The sequence below is a fragment of the Cryptomeria japonica genome, chromosome 1 (genome assembly GCF_030272615.1).
Source record: "Cryptomeria japonica chromosome 1, Sugi_1.0, whole genome shotgun sequence".
NCBI lineage: Eukaryota > Viridiplantae > Streptophyta > Pinopsida > Cupressales > Cupressaceae > Cryptomeria > Cryptomeria japonica.
The window spans coordinates 168994596-169009324 of NC_081405.1; positions in this window are offsets into that span (position 1 = coordinate 168994596).

Here is a 14729-nt window from a genome sequence, read left to right on the forward strand (position 1 = left end):
TTAATGTAACATGTGGATTGGACTTCTCAATGTGTTTCTAGGATGTCTTATGGGTTGGATATTATTTGTTTGGTCTTAGGATGACATGTTTTGTAATTATGTAATTGTTTTATTGTTTGGTGGTCAACCTTATTATTTGTGGTTGAGGGTTTGTATATATATGATGTAAGATCTCATTATAGATCATATGTAGGGGATATGGATATGTTAAGAGAAAATAATGTAATATTCATTCAGGTAGAGGATTTGGTCGATCATTGGTGATTGAGTTGGGTTTATATAAGAGGATTTAGTCCTCCGGTATTGAGCTTAACCAAAACTATATTCAAATATAGGAGATTCCGTCATTGTAGTTCATTCATTCCTCTAGATTGTAGTCTAGATTTCTATGTAGTTGGTGAGACTCTTTTTGTGATGAGGAGTGTGCTCTATGTTGTTGGCCTTCCTGTAAGTATAGGCCCCTTAATTGTAATTCACATACTTACTGTAGAAGTATTATCTGACTATGGGTAGGCTTCCCACTGTGGTTTTTCTCTTTACTAGATTTTCCACGTACAAATCTTGGTGTCATGTGGATGGTATTTATTCTCTAATTATTGTTTATTCTTAATTGGTTTATCTTCTATTTCAATAATTGGTTTATACATTTTAGTAATGATCTTTTCAGTTTCGGTGTTAATGTTTTAATTTCTTAAGGTTTCGGTAATCTGGTGACAATTGATTCACCCCCCTCCCAATTGTCTTCCAATTATTTGAACTGTCTAATGATATATATATATATGTGTAGCCCAAGCAGCCATTGGAATCCGACCCTACTGCTCTGTTGCCCGAATATCTATGGGGTTGAATCTGGCTAGAATGGGCCCTTCTCTCCCTACCCAAGAATATGGACTTAAAACACACACACACACACACACATATATATATGTATGTGTGTATATGTATATAGATATATATATACATATATATGTGTGTGTGTATATATATAAACATGTATACATATATACATATATACATATATACATGTATACATTGTTAGACACAACACACCACTGAGAGGGGGAGGGGGTGAATCAGTGGTTCTTAAATATTTTCCCTTTTCTTATCCTATGTGACCATAGATCTACCTCAATGCAAACTGACCGATTAGTGGGGAGGCCGACATAAATGCAACCACACAAGGGACATCACATAACACTAGCATATACGAGGAAAACCCAAGATGGGAAAAACTTCGGTGAGAAATGCTGCTAGAATCTACTGCTCTAATCCAGCCTCATAATTAAAACATAGTTACAATGTTTCGGACACCAACCCAAGGAGCACCAACCCCTAACTTTAGGGCACAAACCCAAGGAGCTACAACCCTTACCCGATTTATGGGTGTGTGTGTGAAAAGTGGAATAAGGATTTGTATCTACAGGACACAACACTTCAATTTAGTCATTACATGTATGGTTAGATAGATATAAGCATGAATAATAAAACCATAACAAATTGACCAATTGCCTTCTAAAAGATGCAAGTATAAGATTGCTCTCAGATTTTTATAAGCAATACCAGTGACTAGACTACACCAAGACAAAGGATTTAATTTATATGAGCATGATATTAAGCTAAAATGGATGCAAAATGGATGAATAATTCAAGCAATATGGATGAACTAAAATATGGATACAAATAATGTTAAAAAAAGCACAATATATTCAATGACTCCAGAGCAAAATCAGCATAATAATAATAATCTCCAAGCATGTTCTCAAGAATCTCTAGGGTAAATTGGAATGAGAGCTGAAGGCTAAATTTATAGAGAATTACAAGAGAGATGATAAAAATGATTAATTTAGGATTAATTAAAAATAATTGAGAAATCAGGTTCAGTTAACCTTGAGATAGATTCTGATTATAGTTTAATTGAAATGCATTCATATAGGAAGTTCAAGTTGCATTGGAAAATAATATTAAATTAATTCCATGCATTTTTGATCAAAATAGACAATTCTTTGATTTATTCAAGAAAAGAGTCTTTTCAATGCAACTAAACTTCTTTTTTTCTAAAAAGCTTTGAGTTCCAATTTTAGAGAATAATCAATAATTCGATTAATTACTTTTCCAATTTCAAGTTCTAAATTTAGAAAAAGAAATAATATCTTAAGTTTGATTTCTCTCTCAATTAAATTCTTTTATTTTATTTTCAATTCAACTCTTGCTTTGTAATTAATTGTTCTTTTGTAATAAATTAATTTCTTTTTGCATGATTAAATTGCAAATTTATTAATTAATTAAATATGCTAGGATATTTAATAAATTAAAATAGGATAATTGATTCAGATGATTTTCTTGGAATGATTCAAATAATTAAATAAATATTTAATTAATATTAAGTAATCAATTTGCCATGTAATATTTGATGATTAAAGAACTAATAATGTGCTCAAGATTGATTTAATTGCCTTTGGTTAGGACCTTGGTGATGTTGTCAAGATTAGGGGCCCATGGTTTAGATAACCATTTTTAGGGTATTACATTTACCCCTCTTTGAATTAATGTGCAAGCAACGCGTTGGTTCAAAGACTATGTGATGTCTAGGAGATACCAGTTCAGAACTTGATTGATCACGAGCCAGATGAAAAGCAAGGTGTTTAGCTTGATTCGAAGTGATGAAGTTGAATGAAGTCTGATTAAAGTGATACTGATCCCGAACTTGATTGAACTGAGGAACGATAGAGAACAAAGATACCAAAATTGAACTTGATTGATCAAGAAGTGGATCTTACTGATCTAGAACTTGATTGATCTAGATACAATGAGCAAAGATAAAAATCGACCTTAAACTTGATTGATCAAGATACGACGAGTGAAAAATAAACTATCCAACTTGATTCGATGCGATGAAACTGGACACCTACTTAGATTTAGCATGTGATTGAAGATACTCTTTAAACCCTTGATTGAGTTTAAACGAATAATTAGCTTGATGAAAAGTGATGAAACTGATTAATGTTAAGAGAATGATTCAGATGAAGACAAATATCAGCTTGATATGAAGCAATGAAACTAATATGCCCCTAGCAATTGATTTGATTCAGATGAAGGCAAATATCAGCTTGATCTGAAGCAATGAAACTAATATGCCCCTAGTGATTGATTTGATTCAGATGATCAAGAGATCTCAACTTGATGTGAAATGATAAAGGTGAGATACCCCTTAGCAATAAGATTTGATTTTCTTGTTGAAAATATTTTTTCTCGACTTTTGATGAAGATTTAAAAATTTTCTCGACATTGAAGATGTGAGGTTGTAAGGTCATGAGTATGCCCCCTCGGGAGAAAAATGAAAAGATAATGAGGGTAGATGATTATAGGCAATTGTTGGTGATGATAAGTTATTTGAGCAAAAATGATTCAGAGGAATATTTGAAAATTTGACCTTAATTGATAAGAAATTGAGCACAAAGTCAATGTGTAGAATGAAAATTGAATTGAGATTTAGTGTTGATTCATGAGAAATTGAGTGCATTTGGAAGAAAGAATGAGCATTTGATGAAAAAGAGCTAAGTGGTCCAAATTGTGGAAATTGACTAGGAAAATGATCTTGAATTTTGATTTTGATCTCGAAAATGGAATCTGAATGGGCAAATTAGCTAAGGGTTCAATTTTCATGTCCATCAGAGCAAGTTGAAAACTTAGGGTTTTGGCTATATATGGGGTAAAAGTGTCATTTTCAATTCATTTTAACCCTCCAAGTTTGAAAATTCAAAAAGTTTTCTGCAAAGAAAATGGTGGTCCCTACTCGTGAGCATCGATTCAAGCACCAGAGATGACATAATCAGCCTCAATACTATGAACCAGCAGTAAGTGGTCAATCCTAAGCCTATTATTGATTCCAATTTTGAATTTTTTTATTGATTTTTCATGTTTTTGGCATGTAGAAGTCGGGTTTTCTCATTTTGTCATGCAAGACATGATCATGTCTCATACGACAAACTGCTAAAGTTTGTTTTGTCATTTGAGACCATTAGTTTTGTCATTCTAGGCCCACACTTATGTCATACGACAACCTTCATAAAAGACCATTTTATCGTCTGAAGTCTAATCTTTTTTCATATGGGAGTCTTTTGTCATAGAGGGCCTAATCCTGACTCATATGAGTTGTTGCCCTTCTGTATTTTTTCGTATGGGAAACAGTGAGCTTTTTTGAATGTCTAAACCTAAAATTTTGATTTTGACATAGTTGGATTTGCGTGATGTTTTATTTCTCTTCTAGGCTTATTTGGAATGTTTTCTGATGCTTCATTGTTTGATTTTGTTTTGCAGGTTCGATTGCCTCATGTTCTCTTCAGATGCATTTATTCGCCTACCATGACATTAGTTTGACAACTTTCAGAGGTTGAGTAGGCTCACATTGACTTGTGTAGTTTGACGCACCTTCTTGGTTTACCAAACATCCATGTGAATTACGAAATGCTCACAGCATTGGTTGAGCATTTCCATTCAAAGCATAACACATTTCATTTACTAGTTGGGGAGATGACCATCACTCCTAAGGATGCATATAGGATCCTCTGTATCCCTTTGCTAGGGATAAGGTGGATTATGATGCAGCATTGTTACCTGGATTACAGGCAGTCAGGCATGCCTTCAGGGATCCTTATATATTGACATGTTCCATTAGTTGGGACATCATGATGAGTAGGTATAGTGAGGAGTTTCCTTTGGCTTGTGTCCTAGCAGGGTTTATCGACTGCTTTTTGATGTCAGATAGGGGACAATAGGGATTCTAGTGTGGTTGGGGCAGGATGCTGGAGAGATTGATGGAGACCCCATAGAGGCTTGGTTGGGGTTTAAGCATATTAGCCCACATGTATCATGAGATGCATAAGATAGTGTACAAGGAGGGCAAGAGCATGGCCATTGGTGTGTTGATCTTATAGGTTTGGGCTTGGGAGCACCTTCCCATTTGTCAATCTATTGTAGATGATAGTAAAGAGCCTGGGAAGCCGATTATTTATAGGTATACCAGTTATATTACGTAGCCCCATCTCGACAAGACCGATTTTTGGTAGAGGCAGATGGATGATCTAATAGTCATTGTATGGAGACCTTACAAGGGCCTAGAGCCATGGGATGATTGGTGGCTGGTACGTCAGGATATTTTTCTTACGTGTCCACTTATCGGTAGATCACAGACTATAATGGAGTGATTTCTAGTATCACAGGTGATGAGGCAGTATGGTAGGCCTCAGGGGATCTCACAGGAGTTCACAGTGTATGTGAGTTATGCTAATGAGGAGAGGCAAGGATGGTCACTGAGGTTATCCTATGCCTTGAGTATGCAGGAGTTGACTGGTCTACAAAGACTCTGATGGGACTACATGGATGATGTTGTGGACATAGGGGTATTGCCCCACTACAGGGATTACTTCCAACAACATCCATTCCCTAGGTTGATAGATCCAGCTGAGCAGGTTCCTTGCATTGAGGAGGTTGAGGATGATGCCCCCGCACAGGGACAAAGATAGGGCTAAAGACAAAGAGACAAGGCTCAAAGGCAAGTAGGCGGTGATCCTAGTGCTAGCAGTAGTAGGGTTCCAGCTAGTCAGTACAGGGGTGAGGGCAGATCCCTTGGGAGTGTAGGTGTGAGGTTGGGTGGAGCCGAGGAGGAGTAAGTAGTGCCAAGACAAGTGTGATAGTGGAGAGAGGAGTAGAGTGGAGCTGGAGGTGGAGATGGGGGTGGAGAGCCTATGAGAGAGAAAGGGTCTGATGCAGGATAGTCGATGAGAGCATGTCTTACGAAGCTGCAGTCACAGTTGATAGTGGCTCAGAGCTAGCTAGCGGAGCAAGATCGACAACTAGTAGAGATTAGGGTTGAGCATGATCACCAGGTCATAGAGATGAGAGAAGAGAGGAGGGTAGAGACAAATGCTTTGTCATAGGAGGTCCTTCACCAGATGAATAGGGCAGCATACTATGTTGTAGCGTACAACATAGTAGTTCCAATTGCATAGTAGGTTGTCCCCTACTTGTAGTACATGGCATAGTTGGAGGGAGCTCAAGCACCTCATTAGGATCTCGGTTAGTAGGCTCCACCTCCTCCACCAGGAGATGAGGGAGAGGCTAAGAGCTAGATATACATTTTGTAGCTTGGATATATTTTTTGTAGCCTATATGATTCTTGCTCTGATGGGAGTTTGTACATGTCATTTGACATCATTTTATACTTTGACTTTATATGATATATATATACAAGATCTGATTTGACTTCATCATACTTGTGTTGATTCGTTAATGAGATGTGTTCTATATGCTTTATTCTATATGTATGCATTTGTTTTCAGCATGGATGTATGTAATGCAAATGATTATGGATGTCTATTTTTGTTTCTTTTCATATGCAAATAGATAAATATGAATGAGTAATAAGTAATGCAATGTTTTCATTTTTCTATGCAATAAGATGAATGCAAATGAGGAATATGAAATGTATGAATCTATATAAGATATTATATGTATGCAGCTAACATCTCATAACACAAGTACTCGATCGGAGAAATGATGAAAAAGAGACCACTTAGCGTAAGAAATGATGATACTTCCAGCCCTTATTAAGAAGATAAAGAGATCATTATTATCACAACAAAATCACTCTAAATTCACAAAATACAAAATGAAATGCAAAATGACATGCAACCTAAACCTAGTCACTGGATTTAAAATGCTTAAGATTCATCACTAAGCATAACAAACATAACATGTAGATTAGAGTTACTTGCTTTGTCAATGTGCAATTTTTAATTATCTTGTCCATAATGACCCTTTTTTTGTTCATATCCTTGGACAGATTTCACAGGGACACGAATTGCATCATAAAGAAATTCCCTCAAAATATACAAAGGAATGATGTGGACCTCCCTGTAGCATTCAAATAAGTGGAGTCGAGGTATAAGAGGCGATTTCACCTTGATGTGAAGGCTCTTATCACAGACACCTAGTTAGTTTAGATGTTTCCAGATCATTGCGATCATTCCTACAAGCAGAAAACAAAGAAAATATTATGCCCCCAATCCTTGCTCCTCTTAGTCATGATAGAATTCCTCGAGTTACTCAGAGGGATAATAATTGAAAACCAATATAAAAGATAGCATACAAAGAAAATTTTCATGCATAGCTCAAACTATTTAGTGATTGTTTTCTGTTATGTTGTTTTACTTGTTAACTCAGTGATAAAACTCTTTATTAGTCAGGAGATAGGTGACTGACTCAAAGTGGATGACCAGGTTTCACTGATGGAAAGATGACTTGGTTGATACTACTTAGGACATGTAATGTGCTTTGTCGATTGACCTAAGACTAGGACATTAATCAGTTTCAAGTCATGAGGGTTTCAACAAACCAGGATGTCATGAAAGTGACCATAATATATGTACAAGTGAAATCAAAGATGCAGGAAAGTGAGAATGCCAACATTGCGTTGATAGATGGAGCATTTGAGTACAAGAGGCACCTGTTTACCAGGTTTTCACCTACTTGGCAGAGATTCAATTTATTTGTTACCAAGGAGCCTGTTTACCAGGTTTTCACCAGGGCATCTTCTCTCTTTATTATTTTTCTTTTTTCTTTTTCTATTTTTTTTTTTTTTAATGATTTTTATGATTTTTTAAATTTTTTTTAGGAAATTTTTAGCTGTACATGTTGCTGGAGCAGAGAATGCTAAGTGAATAATTTCTTCAAGTGGATGGTGTTAATCGGTTCACAGGGTTGTTCTCCTTCCAAGTTTGAGAGTTGATAGGCACTAGAGCCAAATACTGTAGTAACAATGTAGGGACCCAACCAGTTGGGTTCAAACTTCCCTTTGTTGTCTCGAAACTACTAATTTTTAGGATTTTCTCTCAAAACTAGGTCACCAACCTGAAATTTTCTTTGTCTAACTTTGTTGTTATATCCTTTGGATATTCTCTTCTGATATACTCTGAGATGATCAAACGCCACTTGCTGATGCTCATCTAGCAATTCAAGTTCTTGCAATCTAGATATTTTATGATCTTCATCAGTGACAAGACCTTGCAAAGAAACTCTTAGAGATGGTATTTCTACTTCAATAGGTAATATTGCTTTGGACCCATACACCAAAGAGAAAGGTGTATCTCCAGTAGGTGTTCTGATACTTGTTCTATAAGCCCATAATGCAGGATTGAGCTATAGATGCCAATCCTTCACAGATTTGTTCACTATTCTATGCAAGATAATCAATAGGTTTTTGTTAGATGCCTCAACTTGTCCATTACCTTGAGGGTCATATACGGATGACTAGTGTTGTTTAATTTTGAATTTCTCTCAGAGCTCGTCTAGGTATTTATTCTTGAACTGTTCTGCATTATCAATCAAAATGGATGAAGGCATCCCATACCTGCAGATGATATAGTTTAAGATGAACAAGGTGACTTGTTTACCAATTGCTTTGATGAGTGGAACCGCTTCTACCAACTTGGTGAAATACTCAGTGGCAGTTATGATAAATTTGTGTCCATTAGATGATGCAAGATATATCTAACCAATGAGATCAAAGGCCCATTGCAGAAAAGGCCAATGTGTAGTAAAGGGTATGAGATCCCTTGTCGGAGCATGTATGAGGTTCCCATGTAGCTGACATTTTTCACAAGTCTTAGAAAATTTAATGGCATCTTTCTCCATGTCTGGCCAGTAGTAGCCAGCTCATAGTAGTTTTCGAGCTAAAGTAAGACCATTCGAATGAGATCCACAAAGACCTTCATGGACTTCCAATAATGCATGTTTTGATTCTTCAGTTTCTAGACATCTAAGCAATGTACCATCCAAACCTCATCTAAATAGATCATTAGCAATGATAACATACCATTAAGCATTTTGAGTTAAGTTCCTTTTCTCATTACGGGTTAGATTTTTCAGGTATGACTTGGTCTCGTAGGTAAGAGTAGATGTGGTTATATCGGGATGAGTCATGTCTAGTAATAGAACAAACTATTTGGGTCTCGAGAGAATCATAGGCCGGGTAATATAACTCTTCCACCAGGAATTCAAAGCGAACATTGAACTCTTGTAACTCAGGTATAGACACCAAGGTGGCCATAGCATCTGTTTCTCTATTTTTGGATCTAGGAATCTTTTGGAATGATACAAATGCAAAGTACTTCTTAAGATCATCAACCATTCTCTTATAAGGCATAAATTTCTCATCTCGAGTGTGATATATATCATTGATTTGATTTATGATCAGCTGAGAATCTCCATAGATGCGTAATTCTACAACCTTCCATTCAATAGCTAGTTTTATCCCATTTACCAAAGCTTCATATTTTGCAATGTTGTTTGTAAAAGGGAACAAAATCTTATAAGACTTGGGGATTGAGTACTTTTGAGGAGTAATAAACAATATTCTAGCACCTGAACCATTTTGAGTAAAATACCCATCGAAGAACCTCTTCTAGGGTTGTTGAGTAAGGTGCATTATTGACTCATCTGGAAATTTTATATGAAGTGACTGAGTGTCTTCAAGTGGAGCTTCAACAAGTTGGTCTGCAATCACCTATCTTTTTATAGCTTTACATTCCACATACTCAATGTCAAACTTTGTAAGGATCATGACCCATTTCGCCAATCTTCCTGTAAGTGTTGCTTTGCTAAGAATATATTTAAGTGGATCAATTTTAGCTATCAGCTTGACTAAATGTGCTAGCATATAGTGTCTCATTTTTTGTGATGCAAAGACTAAGGCTAAGCATGCTTTTTCTATTATAGTGTAGTTTAGTTCATAAGACACCAATGTTCTACTAATGTAATAGATAGCTTGTTCCTTTTTATTGTCATCCTGTTGTGCTAGAAGTGCCCCCAGTGATGATTCAGTTGCTGATATATATAAGATTAGTGGTCTACCCTAAATTGGTGGCATCAATATCAGTGGATTAGATAGGTACTCTTTGATTTATTGAATACGTTGCTCACATTCCTCATCCTAGTTGTATATTACTCCTTTCCTCAATACTTTTGTGAAAGGTTGAGCTTTGTTTGCTAGCTAAGAAATGAATCATCTCATGGATTGGAGATGTCTTTGTAGACTTCTCATTTGATTGATATTCTTCAGAGGTGGCATTTCCATTATAGCTTGGACTTTCTTAGGATCAACCTCAATTCCCTTATTTGAAATGATGTAGCCAAGTAGTTTACCAGATGTCACTCCAAATGCACACTTTTTTCAATTTAACCAAAGTTTGAACTTTTCCATTCTATCTAGTATAGGACCTAGCTCTTGAATATGTGTTGATCTCTTTATATTCTTCACTAAGGTGTCATCAACATAATCTTTCATATTCTTATGCATCATGTCATGAAAGATAGTTGTAACTTCTCTCTGATAGGTTGCCCCTGCCTTCTTTAGCCCAAATGGCATGACATTCCAACAAAAGCTTCCCCATGCATAGGTGAAAGTTGTATTTTCCTGATCTCCAGAAGCTATTTTGATTTGATTATATCTGGAGAATCCATCCATTAGTGAGTACATCTCATACCCAACAGTCATGTCGACTATCATATCAATGTTTGGTAATGGAAAGTTGTCCTTTGGACAAGCTTTATTGAGATCTCTGAAGTCTGTACATACTCTGATAGATTTGTCTACCTTTGACATAGGTACTATGTTTGAAATCCATTCGGCATAATCTATAGTTCTAATGAATCCAACTTTTAGTAGTTTTTTAAGCTCAGCCTTGACCAGCTGTGCCACATGTGGGTACATCTTACGAAGTTTTTGCTTGATTGGTTTAACTCGTGGTGTGATAGAAAGATGGTGCATGATGAGATCAGGATCCAAGCCTAGCATATCAGAGTACGTCCATGAAAAGTTTATTTTCTTTTCTGAGAATAGATGAGTGAAATTCTTCAATTCTTCTACTGATAGTGATTGAGCTACATGACTGATGTGTCGTGTCTCTTGACTCCCAATGTTCATTGGCTGAGTTGGCTCGATCAATATGGAAGACCTTTCCTAGAAATGACTTGGCAGTACATCAAGTATCTCACCTTCAGGCACCTCAGAGAGGTTTTCACCTTTAGGTACATCTTTATTTTCTCTTTTTTAGATTCTGACATAGCCACAATGTGGTTTTTGTCATCAGATATTTTATTTTTATTTTTCATGTTTTTGCGACTAAGATACTTGATATCCGCTTCAGTCATGTTTTCACTTTGTTCACTGGTGGAAGAGTCTATAGGCTCAACTACATTGAGATAATAGGCTAATGTATAGTCATTGGAAAAATTAGGTATATTTGTTGGCTAGTTTCATAATGTGCAGTCAATCAGTTTTGGATGTACTAAGGATAAATTTTGGATTGATTCGAGGGTATTCATGGTATTATTATCATAGTTGTGGATCAAAGAGTCAAGTTCCAGAAGGGTACCTTACACAAGTGTCTCAAGACCAGAAGAGTCAGAATGGGATTATTAGAGTTCACAGTAGTATTTAGTTGACCAGATCCAATAGGCATACTTGTAACGTTGTTTTCTACACTAGACTAGACTTCATATCGTAGTTCAACAACAACAAGAGTGGTAGATATATTTTTATAACTTTCACTAGATGATTCAAAGTTGGATGGTGAGTAGATATTGTCATGAATAGAACTATTATCAAACTCATCAGACTCATCAGATGAAGTTTCTGAGCCTTCTTTAAGTGATTTAGTGAGTATGTGTATGGTATCAACACCAGCATCTTTAATACTGCAAATCCCTTCAAGATTTGGTTCATTTATTATTTGTATCTGACATACTTGTGGACAAGATCTTGATTCTCTATGATTCCCTATCGTCTATTCCATTCAGCTTCTTCTAGACTGACAACTGGTTCTTGTTCTGTTGCTTCCAATTCTTCCTATGTAGTGCTATGCCTAATTTATTCTATTTTAGTATAGGGACGCATAGATGAGAAATTTTATGGTACTCTTCCTTCCTTCAATCCTTGTTCATAGTTTGCTTGTCTCCTTTGTTTGATTTCCTGTATTCCATTTTCCAATTTTAGGCGCATTCGCTCTTGAGTATTATTCGTGATGGTAGTAAACTCTTTTGGCGTTTTTGTAGTGGATGTGTTTAAGAGGTGATCTGAACCCCATTCATACTCATTTGAGTTAGTCTCAGAATCTTCTACCTATTGTCTACCAGTGTATGTGACTGGATTTTTAGCGGGGTAAACATTTCCTTGAATATTTCTACTTCTTCTTTCATATCATCTAGGATTTCTATTTCTTGGAGCATTGTAGCTGATACCATTGGAACTTGATTACTAACTATTTCTTCTCTTTATTTCCAGTTCCTCTCATTCCGTTTCATAGCTATCTTGAACTTGTTGAGTGTTTACTCCCTGTAATGTTAAAGGTCATGTCCTTTTCTTCCATTTAGTCTTAGAAGCATGTTTTTGATCTGATGTTTTTCTTGGAATGTATCCTAGTCCAGCTTTATCATTTGTCGATTTTGTTTGTAGCTGAATCGGTTCAATAATACCTTCCCTTTGTTTGTCTAGAGGACTAGTACATGAATATCCCATGCACTGAATCATTTTTTATCTAGGACCATATTGGATTGGAGAAATCTCACAATGTCGTACTTCCTCATTTTGGCTATCTTCCTTGAAAAGCCAGTTAAGAACTGTATCTTCTTTTATTTCATTTGCTAGGGAAGTAGAACATTGTACAAAGAGACCATCATATATGATATTCAAAATTGAAGTATGTGATATCATAGCCTCTGATGGCTTGCCCAACTATTTTGGTGATGGAGGGAGAGAAACTAATGAAAGTACTGGTTCTATCATGTAGCCATCCATGCTGGTATTTGTAATTTTCAATTTCTTTTCTAAGTCTTTCATCAGTACTTCTAGATTTTCATTTGTAGAGGCTACCCTATTATGAGGCACAAAAGTATCTGCACCTTTTGTCAATGCATTACAGATGCCATTTATATCAGTAGGAATACTGACTTCAACTCTGTTATAGGGGAATTTTAAGCATTGATGGTATGTTGATAGTAGTGCCTTCATTTCATGAATCCATGACCTACTCAGTAAGATATTGAATGACAAAGGAAGACCAAGTACCTGAAAAAGGACATCTCTTTCTATAGGTCCCACTCTGATTGGTAATGATATGAGACCTTTAGAGGTCCTTTCTTCTTCATCATAGGCTTTAATTGTTATTTTCTTGGCGAGATCAATGGCATTTTTAGATAATCCTAGTTGTGTAAGCAGATTGTAAGTACATATATTCAACCTTGTGCCTCCATCTATCAAAACACGTTTGAATCTGTATTTATGGATCATGGATTCAATATGCAATGGCTGGTTATGTGGGTGATTTAGCGAGTTGTCATCTTCTTCAGAGAAGGTTAGATAGTGAGGTGAAGTTAGGTGACCCACTATAGACTAAAACCAATCAATATCTAAATCCTTCATAACATTAGTGGTGAGTAATGCTTTGTCTAGGATCTCTTTGTGAGCAAAAGAGATTTTTAGCAATTCAAAAATTGAGATTTGAGAATTTGTCCTTTTCAACTGTTCAATGACACTATATCCAAAGGATGATGTTGAAGTGAGCCTTTTAAATTTATCTAAGGTTGATTCTTTTCGCTTGTTTGACGGGGCTGTTAGGTGTAATGTTGCTTGAGCCGGGTCAGAAGAACTAGCTCCTTGGAGAGTGACTTTCTTTTGAGATCGGGTCAAAACTCTTTCATATCATGATTCATTTGGTTTATCTTGGACTATAATCACATTTCAATATTCTGATTGGGAAGGCTCAATCATATTGATAACATTGTCATGGCTGGTATAAGTATAATTTACCTTGGAACCTCCTTTGGTCCTTGAGGAATTGCCTTGTTCGTAAATAGGCAAAGGGTCCTTAAATGCTTTATGATTGGTATTGGTTGGGTGATTCCCAACAACAATTTTACCAACGTCTATGAGATCTTGAATCTCATGTTTTAGCTTCATGCAATTGTTTATGTTATGACCTTTATTCCGATGGAAGTCATAGTATTCATTTTCTCTCCACCATCTTGGTTCGACTTCTAGATCATATGGTATGGAGTTATCTAGTAGCATTATCAGGTTGTTTGCTAATAGAGTCTTGAAAGAGGATTCATATGATTCTTCAAGAGGAGTGAAATCACGCTTAGGTTTAGAAAGCCAAGGTTTCTCTTTGGACCACTCTTTTATTTTCTTTGAAGGATTTTCTGCTGCAGCTTCAGCAGCTTTGAGTGCTTGTGTGCCACTAGCCAAGTTGAATATCATGGGCTTTGAGTTGGTTTTAATAGTGTCTACTACACCATCATTAACAACATTCTTGTTGTTGTCTTTGCCAAATTTCCAATACGTGTTCTTCTGTTTAGAGTTAGATCTTGGCTGTGTTTCTTTCCAAGGTGAGATATCCCCCTTCTTTATGAGCACATCTTCCATTCGAATGGAATTATCTACCATTTTGTTAAATGATGGGTGTACTTGCATTTGTATACTATATTTCAGTTTGGGGACCAAGTTATTGACAAATATATCCATTTTCTCAGATTTTGGGATAGGTCGTGGATACCTAGAGAACATCTTTCTCCAGCATTGGAGGAAAGTGAAAAAGGCTCCCCTATTTTTTGTCTAGTATTGCAAAGATCGATCATAGTCACAGGATGTTGAATTTTGTATGAGTATCATTGTA